Raw genomic sequence first — 14952 nt, 5'->3', positions numbered from 1 at the left:
AACACACTTACAGTACAATGGCCAAGCCCATGGGGCATCGGGGGCTTTTTACCACCTGTATCTAACTTTGCCATCTAACAACTGTTGGGAAGTACATCACTTGTCACTGGAACAAGTTCATGGGCTTCAGCAATCTGGGCAACATCAGTTAAAGAAGGTTCAGACAAGGCCAATGGCTTAGTGTGAACCTCAGAGTCAAGTCCCAAGAGAGAGTCATGTCTCTATAATTACACTAATGTGAGTCTGCACATACAAGGTAGCACATTGGGACACTCAAACTGATACTTGTGTAAGAGGCCTTATAGGTTGGTGATCCAGGCCACATGTGACTGCCCAGGATGTTTGTGGTGCTGGTTAAACTGCAACTGTGCCACCACTGTGTGGGTCTGATGATGAATAAAACTGAGTTAGCAGCTGACAGAGTTCCTCAGAGTTAAGTTTCTTGGGCTCGATTCCGGGCTTCAAATTTTGCACAGCCTTTTCAGCTAGGTTGGTGACATGCCATACCTGGTAATGCAACAAGAACTGGAGCAGGTAATTCTCAAACATTTCTGCAGACTTGTTGAAGTTGATGGATGGCATTGGGGTTGGTGGTCGTTAAGGCTTCTCTGCAGGTGCCTGGCTGGCCACCATCATGGCACAACTATGGAGCAGTTCCATGTACTGTTTCAGTAGTCCCTGCATCTCCTCCTGCTGCAGCGTTTGTTGCTGCTCCTTGAATGCAATTGCTCCTCCAGCATTGCAAAAATACCAGGTTCATCACGGCTGCAAATTACCACTATGAAGAAAAGAAATGTGTCACAGACATAAGACCGTCCTATGTCACCAGTTTTATATCTGCACAGGGTGTGACAATGCCATGAAACCATTACTGTTAACACAAATATAATTATTCTAGAGGATGGTGGGTTGACAAAAAATCTGAGGATCTGAACACCAGAACAGGGAATGAAACTCAACAAAAAATTAACATACTGGGGAACAGAGAGTCGAAACACCACGTATAGGTGAACACAAAGATAAACACAAAATGTGGTGAGTGCAAATGACTGACACTAGTGTCAGAGGTGTACAAAGTCTCTTCCCACCCTCCCTGCCCCTATCTCTGCCACAACCATTAAAGCAGCTCAGCCTGCCACAATGTAGGCAGAAGGGTACATGTGTACTGAAGCACTGCAGTTAAAGCAAGCCAGCCTCCATGGGACCCGTTCAGCTTGCTTCACATGATTACAGGTTGTGCTGTCAATCTACCATGAGTAGCCAGGTATATGTTAGCACAGGAAGGTTCACTGCAGCTCAGTTATCATAACAGTAGGAGCAGCAAAATGAACAAATCAAATATATGGAGAAATCAAGAATTGGGGAACATGTATTGGTTACAAAATAGATTCAAAGTCAAGCAGGAAAAGATTACCATGTATTTGTGAGACAGCTGCAGGTGTCTCATGATATAAATTGTGAGTAATTAAACACTTGTTCAGTAACCTTGAGTATGTTACAGGTCAGTAAATTTGGCCATCAGCTTCATCACTTCATAAATATTTTTGAAGAGGACAAAGACCTTATGGCTGACAAATGTGCAGAAATGTTTGCTAAAGACTTGAGGCTATTTAGCAGTATATAGGGTTTTTAAATGCTGAGCAAACATTGACCAAAATAGGAAAAAATGTTCTATTGATATTAAAAACCACATTCTGGATTCTTCTTTCAGACATATATTTTTTAGATTAAAATAGTATGAAAAATGGACTTTCTGTTTGCTGCAATGCATTTGGGGCATATAGAATGAACTATTTTGGCAACTTAGAATGAATTCAGCTAATGCTCCTGACCCATTCTGGAAAAAGTAATTACAAACTGGTATAACTTGAGTCATATTTGGCTGAAATGCACTAATTTTACAGAAAATATACTTCCAAAACCTTACTTTAATTTGTATTGCAGTATAATAGACATCTTCAGGTTCTTAGGTGCAAAGAATCCTGACTTTCAGAGCTGATTCAGTGTACTACACAAAACATGTATTTGAGGTGATCTGATGATGGTTCATGTTCAGAATATCCAATACTAGTCAAAAGAGAGTGGAGTTGCAGAGAAAACAGCTAATATCGAGGTAAATAAATAAGCCCAAAATACTCCAAAAAGGATAAATAAAAGCCAATGTTTTCTTGCCTACAATGACCCAAAATGAATATGTATTATATTAGGCATAGTCTTGTGATACTCCAGTAAAAGAAAACTTTTCATCAACTACCAAACTGTGCTAACAGCGCAATGAAAGCATACACAATAAACTACCACGTAGTGTAGCACAATGGGAAGATGGGCAGGCTCCTTTAGACTGCTTGCGCTGGGCATAACTTGGCTTGGATGGGAGTAAAGCAGCCCACCCATTCCACTGATAATATGTGGCAGCTTGCTTGCCTGGTTAACAGGCAAGCATGTGCAGGTTAACAGTCGAATGTGTACATCTCTGACTAGCATGCAGAAACAGAGCATAGTGCAACGTGAAAGCTAGGTCGGAGGTAGTTAAAATCGGAGTGAGAACTGATGGTCCCTGGCCTGTTGCCACTGACAGGTCAATGGTTCTGACCATACAATACTTTTCATGAGGCATGTGTGACAGACTGCCAGACTAATCACCTGCAAGATGCACACCAGCTCATCTTTAATAAATAATACCTTTGTTTTTGCCTTATAAAACTGATAATGTTATCAATGTTGAGCTCTCTCTGACTTTGACAGTGAAACTGATTAGACTCTTGTTTTGTTGTGGGGTCATTCTTTGTGTAAGTGATTAATGTTGTTGAAACAATAACTGGGTTGATTTAAATGAGTGTCATGTTATTGATTTAAGTTATCTTCCCCATCAGTTCAATGATTTTTGGAATAAATGTAAATGTGGCCATATTTCATAAACAAAATGAATTTTTCATTTTAAAAAATTTCACGCCATATGAGCCAAAGAACAGAATTTTTAAAAATAAATTGTTACATTTTACATAAAATTAAACATGGATATTTTTATGTCTTTTATTAGAATTTTTATTTAGCTAGAATTTTGTGTGTATGTTTGTGTTTGTTTGTGTGTCTATTGACCTGCCAGCGTTTTTGTTTGGTAAGTCTCATCATCTTTCTTTTTAGATATATTTTTCCCACGTGGAATGTTTCCCTCTATTATGTCCATAATGTAGGTTTTTTATGTCAATAAATCCCCTTCCTCCTTCCTTTCTGCTTAATGTGAATCTTTCTGTTGCTGAATGTATGTGATGTATTCTATATTTGTGGCATTGTGTTCGTGTAAGTGTATTGAGTGCTTCTAGTTCTGTGTTACTCCATTTCACTACTCCAAATGAATAGGTCAATATTGGTATAGCATAGGTATTTATAGCTTTTGTCTTGTTTCTTGCTGTCAATTCTGTTTTCAGTATTTTTGTTAGTCTTTGTCTATATTTTTCTTTTAGTTCTTCTTTAATATTTGTATTATCTATTCCTATTTTTTGTCTGTATCCTAGATATTTATAGGCATCTGTTTTTTCCATCACTTCTATGCAGTCGCTGTGGTTATCCAATATGTAATCTTCTTCTTTAGTGTGGTTTCCCTTGACTATGCTATTTTTCTTACATTTGTCTGTTCCAAAAGCCATATTTATATCATTGCTGAATACTTCTGTTATCTTTAGTAATTGGTTGAGTTGTTGATTTGTTGCTGCCAGTAGTTTTAGATAATCCATGTATAGCAAATGTGTGATTTTGTGTTGGCATGTTCCAGTAATATTATACCCATAATTTGTATTATTTAGCATGTTGGATAGTGGGTTCAGAGCAAGGCAGAACCAGAAAGGACTTAATGAGTCTCCTTGGTATATTCCATGCTTAATCTGTATTGGCTGTGATGTGATATTATTTGAATTTATTTGGATATTAAGTGTAGTTTTCCAATTTTTCATTACTATGTTTAGGAACTGTATCAATTTAGGATCTACTTTGTATATTTCCAATATTTGTAGTAACCATGAGTGGGGTACACTATCAAAAGGTTTTTTGGTAATCAATGTATGCATAGTGTACCAACCTTTGTTTAGTTTTAGCTTGATATGTCACCTCTGCATCTATTATCAGTTGCTCTTTACATCCTCGTGCTCCTTTGCAGCAGCCTTTTTGTTCTTCATTTATAATTTTGTTCTGTGTTGTATGTGTCATTAATTTCTGTGTAATGACTGAAGTTAATATTTTGTATATTGTTGGTAGGCATGTTATGGGGCGATATTTAGCTGGGTTTGCTGTGTCTGCTTGATCTTTAGGTTTCAGATAAGTTATTCCTTGTGTAAGTGTATCAGGGACTGTGTACGGGTCTGCAATGTAACTGTTAAATAATTTAGTTAGATGTGAATGTGTTGAGGCGAACTTCTTTAGCCAGAAATTTGCTATTTTATCTTTTCCAGGGGCTTTCCAATTGTGCATAGAATTAATTGCTCAGGTAACTTCATGTTGCAAAATTATCACTTCAGGCATTTGTGGTATCATCTTGTATGTGTCTGTTTCTGCTTGTATCCACCGCGCATGTCTGTTATGTTGGACCGGGTTTGACCATATGTTGCTCCAGAAGTGTTCCAAGTCTGTTATGTTTAGTGGATTGTCTATTTTAATGTGTGTGTTATCTACTGTCTGGTAACATTTCTTTTGGTTTGTGTTGAATGTTTGGTTTTGTTTCCTTCTATTTTCACTTTTGTGTATCTTCTAAGTAGTTTGGCCAATGCTTGTAATTTCTGCTTCTTTTCATCTAATTGCTCTATTGCTTATTGTTGTGAGATTTTACCTAACCTTTTTCGTTTTTTGTCTGATATTTCATTTCTTATAAATTGTGTTAGCTGTCTGATGTCTTTTCTCAGTTTTTCTATTCCGATCTGTATCCTGTGTTGCCATGCTGGTTTTGTGGGTTTCTTCTGTGTGTTGGTTGGTTCTGATCTCTGCCTAGTGTGTATATTTTATGTAGTGAGTGCTCCTATATAAACCAGTAGTTGTAACTCTTCCATAGTTGTATTTTCATTTATTTTGTTGTGTATGATTGTGTTGATAGTTGTTATTGTTGTTTCGACTTGTGGGTTATTTGGTGGTTTTTGCAAGAATGGTATAATGTCTGTCTTTGTGTCTTTGTATTCTATATATGTCAGCTGAAATTTTTCTTCTATATCTAACATGTGTATCACTTCGTGTTCTATTTGTGCTTGTTCTGGTGGCTGTCTTAAGATTTCATTTTCCTCTGATTGTTTAATTGATGCGTGTTGTTCTTTGTTTGTTTGCTCTGGGATGTTTGAGTTCATTACTGTATTTTCTTCTTCTTCTGATTGCATATTATTTTGTTCCAGTATTTGTTTTACTTCTTGTTTGATGTTTTCTAATTCTGACTGGGGTATCCTGTTATTTTTTATTATTACATGGATCTGATCAGCTAGTCATTGTTCTGTTAAAAATTTTAATTCTGGGTATTTGGTAATAAATGTTGTGTATACTTGTGATCTGTATCCAGTTGTGTTGGTTCCTAAGTTTGTTGTTTGGTAATAACAGAACATGAGGTGTCGGTTAACTTCATCTGACCATCTCATCCTCTGTCTTTGTTTTCCTTCTAGGGTGGTTGCAGGAAGCATATCCTGCAAAACACCTCTATTTGGATTCAAATCATTTTCCGTGTGGCTAGCAGTGTCATTACCATTGTGGACAGGCATAGGGTTCAAGCGTCGTCCCCGAGCATGACAGCGCTTGTCCAAGGCTTCATTAGTTCTGTCCTGAACCAACTAATCACACTAAAAGGGGGGTTAGCCCTATTAATGGTTTGTTCTTTTCGTTGCCTTTTATGACTGGCAGAACATACCGGAGGCCTATTCTTTTCCCGGGCCTCCACGGGGTTTATTATTATTATTATTGGTGAATTCCCCCCAGAAATGGGAGACATTAAGCAAATAACTCAATCAATTTTTCTTTGATTTCTTCTTGTTCTTCCAAAAGGCTTTCATTCTTTCTGAGAAGGCTTGTTTACACTCATGCGACCACTTTGGTCTGTACTGTTTTTCTTTTGGTTGTTCTGATATAACTTCCCACTTGTATACTTTTTGTCTGAAGATGTCTCTTTCTAGAATGTCGGCTGGTCTTATGTTTTCATTATTTAGGCCCTTTGGAATTTGATCTAGCCTAGGGGTGGAATTCTTAAGTGAGGTTACATAATCTATTACTATCTTCATTGATTTTCTGAGATGATGAAAGAATTTTAATTTGCCTTTTCCTAATATCAGTTTCGATGTTTGAGAACTTTTCTGTTGTTTTAATTGATTGTAGCATATAACCATCTTGGGTACGGCTTCCTCCTAGAATTTTCCTGATGATCTTTCTCTCTTTCTTTTTGATGCCTTCAAGTTGTTTTCTGTTAAGTGTTAGTGTTTCATTTGCATAGAGGATTGCTGGTTTTATGACAGTATTGTAGTGTTGAATTTTTGTCCGCTATGACATTGATTTTTTGTTGAAGAGGTTTTGCATTAAATCTAATCCTTGTTTAAATTTTTGGAGGTGATGTTGCTGTGAGATTTTTTCAATACCTGTTGGTTTAATGAATTCTCCAAGGTATTAAAAGTATGGGACCCTGGTAATTTTTACCATGTTTCATTTTCAAGCTTGCAATTTCTGTTTCTGAACAAAAGAATTTAGTTTTCTCAAATGAAATTTGTAAACCTACTTTTTCTGTGCATTTTTTGAGTATTTCCAGCTGTTTGACTGCAGTCTGCTCACCCTCTGTTAGAATAGCCAGATCATCCAAAAATGCAAAATATGGTATGTAGAGGTTGTTTTTGGCAATGCCCAGTTGGATTGGCTTCCAAACCCCACATTTCTTTATGTCTTTCGCCCTTTCTTCTATAACTTTATCTAGAACTACACTGAACAGAACAGGAGAGAGTCCATCACCTTGTCTCACACCTGTTTGAATGTTGAATGGTTCTGAGATCTCCATCATAAATTTTACTTTAGATTTCATGCCAATGATTTCTTGTGTTTTGGGATCTAATCCCCCCTCTTCTAAAATTTGGGACAGTTAGGGTCCGTCTACTGAATCATATGCTTTTTTGAAATCTACAAATTTGCATACTACAGGTTTATGTCTGAGAGCTTGCATTTTGAGTATGGTTTTGTGGTTGAAAATTTGCTCTGGCCATGATCTGTTCAATCTGAATCCTGCTTGATATTCTGCTATTTTGGATTCTAATTGCTGTTTTGTTCTATTCAAGAGACAATCTGACAGAATTTTGTAGATGACTGGTAATAAAGAGATGCCCCTATAGTTGTTTACATCTGATTCATTACCTTTTTTATGTAGGTGATGAATCAGAGCAATCTTCCAGTCATCCGGGATTTTTTCGGTTTTCCAGATGTTTTGGATTATTTCAGTAATTTCTTTGAGTGAGTTTTGGCCTAAATTTTCCAAGAGTTCTGCTACAATTCTGTCTTCCCCTGATGCTTTATTGCTGTTAAGTTTCTTGATGTACGCATAAATTTCTTCTTGTGTTGGTGGTGATGAGTTCTGTGGTGAGATTTCTGGCTGCACTTTTGAGAATATCTCTTTGAGTTCTGGACAATTCAAAAGCTGTGAAAAATATGTGGCTAGTACATGGCAATTTTGTTTATTTGTCAGGGCCAATTTACCATCTTGTTATCGAAAGCAAAGCTTTTGTGGTGAGTACCCTTTGATCTGGTTTGCAAAGTTCTTATAGAAATCATGTTTATTGTAGTTTTTGAAGTTTTCTTTTGTTAACTGCAGTTGCTCACTGACATATTTTCGTTTCATTTGTCTTAAAATCTTAGAAGTCTGTGCATTTCAAAAAATCTCGTTTTGTTTCTTCTGATTTGTTGTAATTGTAATTTTGGAATGCCTTTCTTGTTTCTTCTCGTGCCTTCTCACATTCTTGATTCCACCAAGGGTGTTCTGGTATTTCATGAAGAGGTATCAGACCTTTCGCTGTTTTGATGATTGTAGTCTGAAATTTCACACAATATTCTTCGCATTTTTCAGTGATTTTGGAGTCTTTGATTTTGTGTAGACCATATTTTGGGATCAGTGGTGTTTTTCTTCTGAAATTCCTCTTGGGTGTGAAATTAATCTCTATTCATGGTAAAAAAAAAAAAAAAAAGATCCGAATCGATATTTGCACCTCTGTGTACTTGCACGTCATGAATTTCTTTTTGGTAGTCATATGATCAATCTGAAATCCTCCCAAATGATGGATGGGTAATCACCACATTTTTTGTTTATTGAGATGTTTCCGAAGCGAGGGTGACATAATTCAGTGAGTCGTGTGCCATTTCTATTGTTAAATTTGTGTGCTGGATAGTTTCCTACTGTCTTCTTGTATCTGTGTTCTCTGCCAATTTGTACACTGAAGTCACTGAGTAGAATTTTCACATCATCTTTCAGAATTTTGGCAATTCTTCCCAGAATCTTTCTGTGTTTTAGGCTCTTTTATTATCACCATTTGTTGGTGCTTGTACATTAATAAAGGTGTAATCTTTATTTGTGTGTTTGATTCATAGGGTCATTAGTCAATTGTTGATGGGTTTCACATCTGTTACTGAGCTCTGCACTTTTTTGCCTACAATAAAGACCATTCCAAATAATGCTGCTACTTTGCCAATTTTCTTGTTTGTTTCACTTACGAAGATTCTCTAATTATTGTAATCTATCATTTCTGAATCTGTGTAGCATGGTTTTTGCAAGGGGAGAATTTGAATTTTCTGCTTTGTGAGTTCTTTTGTGAGATTGTGTAATTTTCCTTCTTGAATAAGTGGCTGAATATTGAAAGTGCCCATATACATGTGCGTTTTCCATGGAATTTTACCCGAGCAGTCCAACTTGCTCTTCGTATAAGTCCAAGCTCCCCAGAATCCGAATGCTTGTTTGCCACTTTGGAGAGAGTGGATTGTCCACCTGGAGTAATTTTGTTGTTAGTTGTACATGTCATGTTTGCTTGTCATCAATTGTCTAGCTTTGCTAGTTGTGTAGAACCAGGGATTGCGAAGCGACCATACCGCTGCTTGCTCCAAGTCAGATGCAGTTTGGACTCTGGTTATCACTTTGGTCCACAGGTGGTATTTTATTTCCCACATACCCAGCATATCTACCAAGTGTTCCCCTATCTGCCACCTGGGGACATGCCAGATGGGGGTTGACAAACCCCACACTGGTATACATTATTATTATTATTATTATTATTATTATTATTATTTATTATTATTATTATCTGGCCTCCTGACTGCAGCCAGAGACAGTGGTCATGTGTGTGAGAGTTGCATTTTGTGTGTGTGTGTGTGTGTGTGTGTGTGTGTGTGTGTGTGTGTGTGTGTGTGTGTGTGTGTGTGTGTGTGTGTGTGTGTGTGTGTTTTGCCTAATTCAAAAGAAGGACTTTTGGCAAAAAGCTTACGGGTTTAGCAGTCTTTTTGTTGTGCATGTCTGCAAGTCAGTGTCAGACACTATATGGTGAGTAGCAATCCATCCTTTTATAATGTTGTTATCAGTAACATTTCTATGTCCAACCATGTTGCTCAATTAACATCAGCGTGTCATTTCATGTGGGATTTTGTATAGTGCCATGATTATGTTCACACTTCTGGGTCAGCCAAAGTGAAATACTGTGTCCCAATGTACTATGCATAACAACTCTATCTGGCAAGAGTATGAAACAATGTAACTGGCTTTTGTGTCTAAAGAATCTTGGATGAGCCAATGGGTATCCAACCTGAAGATGTTAAAGGATCAGCAAACTATGTGTATTTGACAGATGGTAACATATCAGTACTGCAAACCCTTTCATGTGCAGTGATACAATCATATTTCTGTCATCACATATTCTGCCACTGTGAACTTTAACCATATCTGTGACATTGCTTCGTAGTTGAGTGATTCTCCTTTCTTATGGAAAGACAAAGAATGTGCTGCTCTTCTCTTTACCTGTGTATACTGTGAATTGTGAAACTGGAGCTGATCACCAACTCCAATGCAGTGCAAATATATTGGGATTAAACCACCTTTAGAACTTGTTTCATGTCCAGTTTATGTCATTTGAATCACTCCCACCTGACATCTGTTTTCAGTATGTTATTTCAGTTCAATAATGTATGAGACTTCAAGATTCTTCAAAACAGAGTGCAACAAAACAAAAGGTAAGTGGAACATTGCATATGATACATCTCCATATAAAACAGTGTGATGCATTCAACCCATCATTCTCCTCTAGTGGTTCTACCACACACAGTGTGTCATAATATGCCCATCCTCACAATTAGTTGTAATGGAACAAACATTATTTCAAGTATATTGACAAAACCAAATAAATGATTTTCCCCACAAATGCAGAAAACAAAATACAACAAATCAGAAACAACAGGGGAAACAAAAATCAAATGAAGAGATGGACACTTAATGTAACACTGTAATATTTATTAACAAAACTCAATTCTTCTGCCTGAGTGGCTGCCCATACATAATAATTATTTTACACACCTGAAAACTATGAGCCATACCCACTGATCACAAGAAGGCATATCATCCATACTAACCAGAGAAAACTAACTGTCATATTTACACATTCTCAGAACACTGTCTGGGTTTACTCACCACACTTCACATACAAACACAATTTAAACTCCAGTAGAATACCCACTGACTCAACATGCCACATACAGGGAAAAAAAACTTACAGCATGTTGAAGCTGCAAGTAGTTGCTTGAGATGAGGTTCCAGGTCCAGTGGCTGACATCCAGCATCTGAAATTACTTGCAGAGGTGTGGAGAGAATGACATTAACAGTGGGCAGTGAAACTGGGTTTTCAGTGGTCAGGAAACCAGTAGTTCACTACCTTGGGCAAGATTGCAGTGGAGTGGCAGATGGATATCTGGTTGTTGTCTGACATACTGCTATCAAAACAGCACTGTTAAACATCCATTTCATTGCACACAGTTAGCAAGGAGATGCTGCTGTAAGCAAGCACCCTGTTGTCCCAGGCAGCCAGTAGTGTAGTTCGACCATCGAAATGATGACAACAATGACTCAGCAGGGGCAGTGACACCAGCAGCAGATGGCAGCCCACAATGGTGGCCCCACAGACTAGAGGCAGCCACTCAGTTGAGGCAAGGTGTTCTAGTGTGTGCAGAACCACACCGTGGACACAATGTACAGGCAGCAGCTCTCAGCAGGAGTGCCTGCCCAAGCAAGCAAAGGTAGACAGCCTATACAAGCAAAACTGGTAGAGTAGCTGCATGGCCCTTATCTTAAACTATACATCAGCAGGTGACTGACAGTGACACTAATATTCTCGCTGGTGACCCACTGGTTGAAGTCAGCAGCATCAGACTTAGTGCAGACAGCAGCCTCTCAGCTGGTAACGAGTCTTTAATCTTACCCTCACACACATCATCAGTCTATTTTCAGTCTCTTCATAAAGATTAGTTCATTTCAAAAGCTTCAAGAGGTGTAAGACATACAAATAACTTTTTTACTTATCTTCATTTTCTTGTTGTTGGCTGCAGTTCATTATATCTAGGGTAGATTCTTGAGGCTGAATTTTTTTTTAACTTCATGGGTTCCAGATTACTAGATAAATTTTAAGTAAGCCTGTTGCATGATTCCTGATTGCACCTGTTTTTTATTATGTCACATTCTTCTATATCACACTGATTTTACCATCTCCACTTCCACAAAACAGAAATTTACATTGTTATTGCCAACCATAAAAACAAGTCCATTTCCATCAGAGGCATGCCCACCACTACTACCTTCTGTGGAACTAACAATATTCCAAAGAATTTACAAAACAAAACAGTTAATAAACTTTCTTGACAAAAAAAGAATCATCACCAATCTATATCATAATTTTGTAAATTCTGGCAGTTTCCGGTGATTAAGGGTAGCATCTGTCTGATACACATCTGTCCTGTACACATATAATTGTGAGGCAGTAGACATAGTCCTACTTTACCACACTTATTTCTAAAATAATGTGTGTTTGAGATGGTGAAAAGACGAGTGTCTCTAGAATTTACTCTGAAATTCTCAAGGCACTACAAAATGACTCCATAAATAAATTTAATAATTATCATTACATTGTGCAATTAATAATAGGAATTTTAAGTATGCCAGATATTTCATAATTTCAAATACAATTAAAAGAAGAGTAATTTTAACTGTACATACAGAGTTAACACATACAGAGTTAACACATACTCGAACCTAAGCCGCACTTTTTTTCCGGTTTTCGTAATCCAAAAAACCGCCTGCGGCTTAGAATCGAGTGCAAAGCGAGCGGAAGTTATGAAAAATGTTGGTACGTGCCGCCACAACGAACTTCTGCCGTCGAATATATGTAGCGCGACACAGGCATGCTTTGTAGGCTCAAAGATAAATACTGGCGCCAAAACCTCTGCGTCAGTAAATAAATTTAAAAAAAAAAGTGGAAGACGAGCTTTTTTTCTCCGCCGCGAGTTTCGACCACTGCATTTTCATACATTATCCAACGAAGTAAATACAAATTCCATATTGTTCATCTTCGAATGTAGCACAATTTCAGTGTACTACGAAAATCTGACTGGCAAGACTGTTTGGGATGTTTGTCAATATGGCCAACTCTACGTTCTGAATTTTTTCCTATCTGTGAGAAGAGATGGTTGCTAATAGGAACCTGATGAAATTTGAATCACATACAGTATTCTCTTCACCATAAGAATAATACGAATATAAACATTTTGCCATGTATTCTTTTGTGTTTGCTGCTATCTCATTTAAATCCTGTCTGCCTAATAAACTACGAAGCTAGAGTGAGACAACAGCAAACGCGGAAGAATATACGTATCATGTCATGTTTATATTCATATTATTCTTATGCCTAATAATGATACAGTCTGAAATGAAGCACCGCAAGTGACTAGATTTTTAAATCTAAGATGACTAATTTCTGTGCAGAATTTGATGTAATAAAGAAGCGGCCGCAAAGATTTTCAAACGGAGAAAAATTTTCGCCTAACTCTCGTTCAGAACATGTTCTATCATACGCAGTCTATTATTTGATTCTTGTTGATCATTATCAAAGAAAGCAGCAGTGTAAGTAACAACAAATAGCAGTCTCTTGCCATTGTTTCGCTAATGAGACGATTCCTCTTTTTTTTTTATTGTACGCGGCGGTAGCGCGCACAAAAGCAAGCCATGCCGCGAGCCGCGACAGGCCGTAAACACGCACTATCAGAATGCGACAAACAATGCATGACACAGTGCAGTAATGCATTTTCAGCTTAAGAGTGACGCAAACACCTATGACAAAGAAAACGGCACTTATCAGATCAAAGCAAAATAAGCAATCGATTCAAACCAGACGAAGCACGTGAAAAAGGAAGGGTACCCGTATAAATACGGACGGAGCGCCTGACGCATAGCAATGGCTACGTCGTAAAGCTTAACTGCTAAGCTTACGACTCGAACCAAACTACTGTAGCTGTATTGTCATTCATTCGACCTAAATTGTGTCTCATATTACAATGGACCAACTTTGTTTTGATTTGAAGGTGTGGCCTAAAACTTTTCTCTCCCCTTGAATTTCGAGTCTCAAATTTCAGGTGCGGCTTAGATGCGGGAAATTTTTTTTTCCTTGATTTCGAGTCTCATTTTTCAGGAGCGGCTTAGATTCGAGTGCGGCTTAGATACGAGTAAATACGGTATCAATTGTAACAAATTAATTTCTTTTTATACATTTTCCTGAAATATAATACATTGTATACAAAATCGTATGAAATTCTTTTACTGAAACAGCTGAGATAATTTCAACCTATACAATATTCGAAAATATTCCTGGTATCAGCTATTTCTATTAAAGAAAGACAATTTTAGAGGAGGGTGTCCCATTACAATAGCACCCTCACAAAATTTGGAAACAGTGTGTTTACAATATTTTGTGGCAGACTGTAAGGTTTGCCAATCGGTATACAAAATGATGCCAAAAGATAGATTACAGATGTATAGAAGTATTGACACATAACATATTACAGAAAGCACAACAAAAATATCTACTACACAAGTCATAAACTATATATATATATATATATATATATATATATCAGGGTACAGCATACAGATTTTCAGGTCTGTGGAACATACTGTCACAAGGCAATTGATACAAGGTCAAAACTACAACATTGCAACACTAAACTACAGAAATAAATACAGAGACAAAGTAAACTGAAAATTGTAAGTTTACATCCATACAATGAAACCTTCAAAATCTTGAAAAGAGAAGAGAAAAATTTCAGAGCCTAAGTGTATCATGAGTGAGCGAACTCAAAAAACTCACGACGACGGGTACAGACCAGAAGAATACATTCAATCACGAGAAGGATATAGTAAAAAAAATCAATCAGCAACATAAACTAGAATATTTAAGGATATGTTGAATAGCAAAAGAACAAAATAATGCAAAAATATTAGGGCTTAAGTTTACAATGTGGGGCCAACCCATGAATCCAAACCACACCGGGTACAAACTAGCAAAAAATGTTTTGACACAAGAAAATGAATAAACTTCATAATCATATCAATAAGTTCAATCAAATGCAAAGATTAATTTAAGAAGCATTTACTAATTGTCCATACAAACCAACCTACGTACATAAATCCTAGAAAATTCATTTACAAATGAAAAAAAAAAATAATTACTTTCTGATTTAAAGTTACATAATGTATTGGAAAGTCAATCCCTCTACTTAAAAAATAAAATAAAATAAAAACATGCATTTATGCTAAATAACACTGTCTTTAGCAGTCTTGGCTAACAATTCACAATCAGACACAACACAGATCCAGTCAACAGATGCTCGAGTATGTTACCCAGCACCCACAATCTCTTGCAAGTTGACTGGTCCAGCAGGCTAAAG

The sequence above is a fragment of the Schistocerca cancellata genome, chromosome 8 (genome assembly GCF_023864275.1).
Source record: "Schistocerca cancellata isolate TAMUIC-IGC-003103 chromosome 8, iqSchCanc2.1, whole genome shotgun sequence".
Lineage (NCBI taxonomy): Eukaryota > Metazoa > Arthropoda > Insecta > Orthoptera > Acrididae > Schistocerca > Schistocerca cancellata.
This window is presented reverse-complemented; position numbering follows the sequence as displayed.